The following is an 8152-nucleotide window of genomic DNA, read 5'->3' on the forward strand; positions in this document are numbered from 1 at the left end:
GTCACAGAGTCAATAAATACATACATAGAGATCATACAAAACACACAGTAATACTTCCTATATCAGCAGCAATTTTCCACATGTACAGCAGTGATATACTGACGTATTGCATGACCCCTTGCCACATCTTACATTCCCTGTAATTCAGAAGTGTCATGAACAAGGGCAAATGTTTGTATCTACTCAGCCTGGACTTGGGGATGTTAAATCTTAAAAAACACTCTGTAAAGGACTTTATTCATCGTCTTTCTGCCTTTAGCCCCTAATTTGTGCACCACATAACCACCAAGTTAATTTCAACCATGTGTTTTAGACAGCGCTGTTAAAATAGGACCCTTGACTGTACAGTCAAAAGGCTTGTGAAAGCCCTGCTTTTATTTGAATGCATGCTTGAAGTGAATCAAATCTTCATACAGGCAGAACTTGGAATGGGTCAGTAAGCGCTGCAGTAACTTTATACTTTGCAGAACAGGATGCCTTCTAGTCATGCAAGTTTTGCTGTAATTGAACTGTCCTGCTTAAGTTTAGGTTCTGTTGTTGTGAAGTGGAAGGTCAAAAAAGCAACAGCTCAGCCATATATACACCACATAAAGCAGCATAGAGTGACTAAAGGGTGAAAAAGTGTATAAAATCCTGTTGCATCATGCACTACAGAGTTTAAAATCGTGTGTGAAGGCAACATGAGCACAATGAAGGCGCTTCAAGTGTTGGGTTTCTCTGGGTAGGTAGATATTAGCCTCACCCCACTATGGGCAATGCAGAGCCTCGGCTGGAAGGTGTTACACAAGGCCACACTAAAATTATGTCCTACAGGGAAGGCCACTGCCTACTGTGGTGCTGATGTTTAAGAGAAAGGCTGTTTCACAGTCGGGGCTAGGCTGCTCACTTACAGCCAATGGTTATCTTAATACTACATGGCAAACAGTTCTACTTTCTACCCATTTCTAACACTTTTTGCCACTTTTAAACCAATTTTCATAACTTTTTTTGCCACTTGTAATCCATTTTCACTAGTATATTGACACTTTGAACCTATTTTTGATATTTTGCCACTTTCAAAATATTTTGCCTCTTATTGCCAATTTTAAATACTTTTTTGCCACTTTACATCCATGTCAGCTACTTTCCTACCACTGTTCACCCATTTTAGCCCATTTATGCCACTTTTAAATTTGTTTTACTCTGAGATTTTGAGATAAATGAGAGTGTGATATTTCATACAGTAACATACAGTATGTACAGGAGGGTAGAGAGAAGCAGTCTGTATCAGTTAGCGTAAAATAAACAGATTTAATTTATTCTAATTTCTTTTTCATGTAAAAGTAACCTGAACTCTCTCAGCTCTCTCAACATGTGATCACAATCCGTTTGAAAGTTAAGCTGTTATAGACAGCATACTTCATGGTTATCACAGCTTAGCTTTTCAATCTTATTAGAGCAACAAATATGTTTTTAATTAATTTGCACCGTAGTTTTTTTGTTTTCTGTTTGTCTATGTTTTTTGTGTGGTGTGTGTTTAATTAGGATTTATGGCAGTGAAATATTTAATCTTGTTCTAAATGTTTAACCTTTAGTGTAACCCTTTTTCTTAAAAGCAGACTTAGAATGGGTTGGAAATGTGGCAAAATGGGACCTTTAAAGTAGAGGAAATGGGTTAAGGTGGCAAAAATGGGCATAAAATATGGTGAAACGGGGTAAGTGATAATGATGGATCAAGAGAGGGATCAGTGGGCAGAAAGTGGCAAAAATGGGTTAAAAGTGGCAAAAGCATGCAGAAAAGTGTGGAAAGGGTTTGAAAGTGACAAATATTGAATTAAAAGTGGCATTAATGGATGGAAAAAAAGTGACATGGGATTTTTAAGGTAGCAAAAATGGGTTAAAATTGGTTTAAAAAGAGGAGGGCATAACTCATGAAATGAGACAAACACTGGCAAAAAAAAGAGTAAAAGTGGTGAAAAAGGGGTTAATACAGCAATAATAGCTCAACAGAGGCATCTATGGGCAGAAAGTGGCAATCATAGGTTCAAGGTAACATAAATATGTTCAGTGGCAAAAAATGTGCAGATAAAAAGGGATGGAAAGGGTTAGAATGTGGCAAAATTGGTCTAATCCCCCCAAAAATGGATAAAAGAGTGAAAAAGGGTGAAATTATACAAAATTCATGAAAAGCACCAAATACTCATGGCAAAATGGTCTGGAAAGTTGTTTAAAAGTTGCACAAATAAATAATTTCTACATTAGAACCCTTTTGAGCCCCAAAATGATGTAACTGTTAGCGAGGACCGCAGCACCAATGCTACTGGCACATAACCAACACATACAATGTTATCGATAAAGCACAACTGGGGAGGGTCCATACTTTAGAATGTGAGGGGCCCAGCGTCTGTGGGCCTGCCTGAGTGACAACAGCCCCAAACTGGACTGAATCCAGGTGAAGGGCCAAAGCTGACACTGTCCCTTGGAGCAGGTCAATGACTGCCGTTTCTCAAAATTCTCAGAACTTACAGTTTTCTTTCTCAGAATCATGACTTCTGAGTTTTTTTTTTTATTTTGGGGGGGGGGGGTCAGAATTCTCACTTTTCCTTCCTTTTCCTTCCTCAAAATCATTGTTTAGAAGTTGAGGCCACCAGACACTGCTGGATCACTATCCTGCCGTACAACCTAAGTGGGCTTGAGCTTGAGGTCATGAAAGAGACGCACAGAAGGTACCGGCACGCAGGTGTTTCATCATGTCTGCAGCAGGAGGAAGACGGCTTTCAATGATCTTTCTTGAACGCTGCAGATCAGATATAGGAGGGTCATTCATGATTAAATCAACACTGGATTGCCATGTGTCCTAATCTGCCTCTTGTGGCAGTCTTGGATTTTTTAAAGATCACCTCATATTACTATTATTTTTAATGTGTTCCACTACATATCATTGGATTTCAGATGGGTTTAAATCAATAGCAGGATTCCCTGGCTCACCTGGAGAACTGTGGCAGCACTGTGAGGGTCATGTTCTTTAACACCATGCAGCAGGAAGCTGGAGAGGGTGGGAGTCTATCACCTGGCTGCATGGATACAGGACTACCTCAGTATATGAGGCTGGCTGTGCCTGGTGGATCTTGCATACATAAAGAACGTGTGATACATTCATTAATAAAGCTTTTTAAGGTGTGATTAAAAAAAAAATAAAATCCTGCAACCCCTGGGGCTAAGCCCCCCTGTCTTTCAGTCCTAGTGATGTCCCTGGGCCAGACCACTGCTGGTTCAGCATTATAGATTACATGATCAGATGGGTAAGGTGAAAATACAGAACTGAGACCCCTGCACATTCCAAAGGAATGTAAAATCAGTTGCAAGCCAGGCATTACCGTCCAACATCAGTGTCTGCTAGTCAGCTCAATCTTGTAGACACACTCCAATTTTAATAAGTCTCCTCCCTGGAGTTTTTTTTACTGGACTTAAAGAAGTCTGTGTGCTGCTAATGAGCAGAACAAAGCCCTCCTGTACAGAGAAATCCCCACCAAAGATGATGCATATGCAGGCTATGGTAAATCATTAATACGTCTATCACATCACATTGCTCCAGCCTTTGTAAGACTGCAGTTGGAGCATAAATCTCCACACTCTTGGCACATAAATAAATCTGAAGAGTGGGAGCAGGAGTGAGTGTAAAAGCAAACAGCAGTGAGGTACCAGTGTTGCTTGCTTATTCAAACCCTAACAATTACATATTTTGTCAAAGTTTTAGTTAAATCTATGAAATCAGTGAGATCATGATCCTTAAAGTCCTCAGGAAAACAAACAAGTCGTTGCCTACAGATGCATTCCAGTTAGGTGAATTACACCTGGAGTACAAAGCATCTCTAAGGCCCTGCACAACTAGACTGGTGCTGCTGCTGCACTAAGGCTGGTCTGTGTGGACCACTAAAGGCACCAAACTGCATCAGTCAAGAAAAGTGAGAGACAGCAGCACACATCCATCATGAAAGCAGGGATCTATGAGGACAATGGAAAAGAGACATACAGCCTGCATTTTTACTTGCACAGATAAAGCTATGGTCTAGATCAGGAGTAAGGAACCTGTGGCTCTGGAGCCGTATGCAGCTCTGCTGGACCTGCAGTGCCTCTCTGTAGCTGTGGCCGAAACTGTAAAATAAATGAAAGCTTTCATTTAAAAAAAAAATCTCTTATGCTATTTCAATGTACTTCAGCATTCTTTGACCACACAATGTGCTGCCTTTTCATTCAGTTAATTCTTTATTTTTTATACATTTGTAAACTTGAATCTTCATGTCATGCATCTCCGGTACACGTCTCTCTTGGAGACAAAGGCCTTGTCATGTGGTGCAGTGTGAATTTTGACAGCTATTTTTATTATTAGTCTCAGTCTTAGTCTTTAGATTCCATGTGTTTTGGTTTACAGTCACATTTTAGTCATGCCTATCCTTTCTACTTTTAGTCTAGATTTAGTTGACGAAAACTCCCAAACATTTCAGTCTAGTTTAAGTCCATAAAAAAATCCTCACATTTTAGTCTTTACTTTTAGTCCAAGCATTTATTCTCTTGCCTAAATCTGGTACCAAATCATAATAGTGTGTTCTATGCACCCTGGGGTCCTTGCTTTCTTTAGTTGAGAGGAAGAATAGCTACGGATGAACTGTATTTTGATAGATATGATGATTTTGAACTTCAGACAAAAACTAAATAACATTTTACTCTAGTTTTAGTCATTAAAGATCTATTTTTGTTAGTCTTAGTCTAGTCTTTCTCATGTAATAAATGGCTGTCATTGAACATTTTTAGTCATAGTTTTAGTCAACAAAATTAACACTGGTGTGGTGGCACCTAAAGCTGCAGTTCTGAATGTGAACTAAGTTATTACTAGAGTTGACTTATTCTCAGTACTCACAGATCATTATCACAGTTTAAAAAAAACATCACACCCAAGGGTGCAGGTAGCCCACTATGGTGTTTTTTTTATCCTACTCCGCCCATTGACACTTCAAATCCAAGCTCTGAATTAGCTGAAGAGATGATGAGGATATTAACTGTATAAATGTAAAGAAAACATCAACATGGGGCTCCACAGTATGAATGAGACAGTCATCACAAATGTATATAATGAGAATTGTGGACTGACTGGCAGTGAGAGGTGCAGGGATGAAAATGTTTTCATGAAGAAGGCTTTTGGAGCCAACTGAAAAATGTTTACCAGGTTGCTTGCCTGAATATTCCATAATAGTGAAGATAGTGGTGTTGCAGTTGTATTATGAGCCAATTGCATGCAGACCAAACTGATGTTATTTACATTATATAAAATATTATTATATTAATACATATTAAACATTAAATACATTTAAATTGAATCATATTAAATAATTCATACTATAATTAATATGATAATATTATAATAACAATGTATTTAATAATTAATAAGAAAGAAGACTTACTTTAAATAGATGAAATATTATATATTATTCTATTTATATGATATTAAATAGATTCATAGTTTGAGTGTCAGGTGGTTGAAAGAAAACAAGTTTTCTGTTAGGCCAGGCTTCTTTTAATGTTTGTTTGGTATGCTGCCTGTGCAGAATGATATTGCTACTGGAGCAGTCATGGTGTCTTGACCCACCAAGGTAACAGCCCACAAACATAACACACCAGAAACGCCACACACCACTTTAACATAATTCCAACAAGATAACAATGTTGGCTTACTACAAATGGAACGTTTAATTTCCTGCAAATGTAAAAGAACATTTCAGGTTTTTTGTTTTGCTCTAGTATGAAAGTGAAAATCTTCACATTTCAATATCATAGACCCGATATCTTCCTCCAAATATAATATGAAATGAAACATGATCTATGTGGTCATGTGGGGATTTTATGTATTAATCAGTAGCTAGTAATTTTGTTGTGCATAGAGGAGTTTCAGCTTTCCAAGACAAGAAACAACAAATAAAAACACTCATCCACAACTCAGCACACAATCATACAAAACACATTTAGACTTATATTAGCATGTTAAAAACTGAAAGTGATGATTAAAACCAAGTCCTGATAAAGAGCTCTGTTCTAGAATAATACATATCCTACTCAAGTTAAAGTGCAGAAAACCTGTTTACAAATGACTGAATCATGCATTCATTTCATTTTGATTTTTCAGTAAAACCCTTGCCATATGAGACAGGTGCACAAAATCCAAATCTTGTGTTTAAAAATAAATCCATATTGATGTTTGTGGAAAATGTATCATTTTTATGGGATTATTACATTGAAAGTTGCAGATCTGTGTAAGGGCTGCTAACTCTTTGGCGGGTGCAACAAAACTTTTCAAAATCAATTTTAAAAAAGCAATTTCTAACTGCTAAGGCAGTGGTTCCCATCCATTCTTCCTGAAATCGCCACCTATTAATTTTCCAAACAGGCTGAGACATCCAAAGACCCAATCTAAAAATATTATTGTCAAAAGTCAACATTCATTTAATTGTTTCATTGATAAAACCCTAAGGAAGTGGCTCTAAACAGGTTTTTCTTACTAAAAGACCATTGTATAAACTCTTTATTAGGTGCTTGATCATGATTTTACTTAATATTTGCAAATCTTGCCCCCAGAGATCTTTTTTGCCCCCTTAGGGGGTCCTGGACCCCAGGTGGTTCCCAACCACTTTACTAAGGGATATGATTAAAACATCATGCATATAGTAACAGTAGGGTTGCTCAACAATTGTAAAAAATCCTAATCACAGTTGCTTTGAATGATAATTATAAAACCCTCTTTGTGCATGGATTTCAAATAATTACATAATCATCGTGGTGCCTTGAGGTGCAGCCACAGCCATGTAAAAGAGATCACTCTACCTTGTTTCTTTAAACCAAAGGCTGCCTTTCTGTCATCTTTTTCTCTCTGGCTTTTGAAAGTAACAGAGGTATGTGTCACGGCTCCCTCTGCTGGTCACTTCAATAAAAGTGAGAGCTATTTCTGTAGGAGGGGCAGAACATGCCCTGTGCTAAAGGAAGGAAGGGCTCGCTCCATTTACCACATATAAAATCTACGGAAAGAACAGGCACGACACAGAGACAGAAACTGTTAAATCTCAGTTAACTTGTCTCCATGATCATAGAAGTCAAAGCTGGAACTGAAAATAAAACTTTATAAATTGTTATAGCTATATTCAAAATCCAATGCAGGTTTTATTATGTGATAAATCAGACCAATCACACAAAAGTTCAGTTAAAATAGATCCCATGGAAGACACATTTTACTTGGAAAGGACTTAGAAGAAATCATTCTTCTTTTTCACAGGCAGATGTGAATGCTGGATTGCTTTGATTCTTAAGACAATTAAACCTATTGTGGACCCCCCCTCCCCCGGGTCAGGGTGTCACCCTTAGAGGGCTGATCAGATCAACAGTTTGTGCTCAAAAGACTTTACAAAAGACACCTCGGCCTGGATGCCCCTCTGTAGCACGGGAGGATGCCTCAGACCCCTGCCTGATTCATAATATTAGGACGTTTACTTACCTACTTACATTTTTTTCCTGCTATAAATCTGTTTTAATTATATTATGACCTATAACTGATCATAGTTGATTTCAGTGTTTTCTTCTCTTCTCTCAGGCCCTTGTCCACTCTTTCAATAATTCATCTTTCAGACTTTATTGACCTCATTTTCTCATCCTGTTCCATTTTTGGCTTCCTGTTTTCCTTTTGCTTTGTTGCATATGTAAGGAAAACACAAACGTCTATCTACCTTTTCATTTATTGTCTTTCCTTGTTATATTGTAGCAACTGGAGGAAAACGTCCATGTCTTGTTACGTCTTTCACTTTTATGTGTGGTATTTCATTGTTTTATGACATGTTCCTCCTCAATGTAAAATCTATTTTTAACTCGCTCCGGGCACTCAGTCATGGAGGATAAATATGATTAAACAGGCTTCTGCAGAACTTAGAAAAAATGATATCAGGCATGGGCATCTCATTTAAAATCTATCTGCAGCATGTTTGACCAAAACTAAAACTACAGCAGCCTCATCACTGTACTTCTTAAACTCTACCCTGGTGCTAATAAGCTGAAACCTGTACTTAAGGATCTTTTTTTTAATTAAAAATACATCTCCACATACTGTTTTACCTTTTTTGAGATATCCAATCATTTT

This window comes from Cheilinus undulatus, linkage group 4 (assembly GCF_018320785.1).
Source record: "Cheilinus undulatus linkage group 4, ASM1832078v1, whole genome shotgun sequence".
NCBI classification, from domain to species: Eukaryota; Metazoa; Chordata; class Actinopteri; order Labriformes; family Labridae; genus Cheilinus; species Cheilinus undulatus.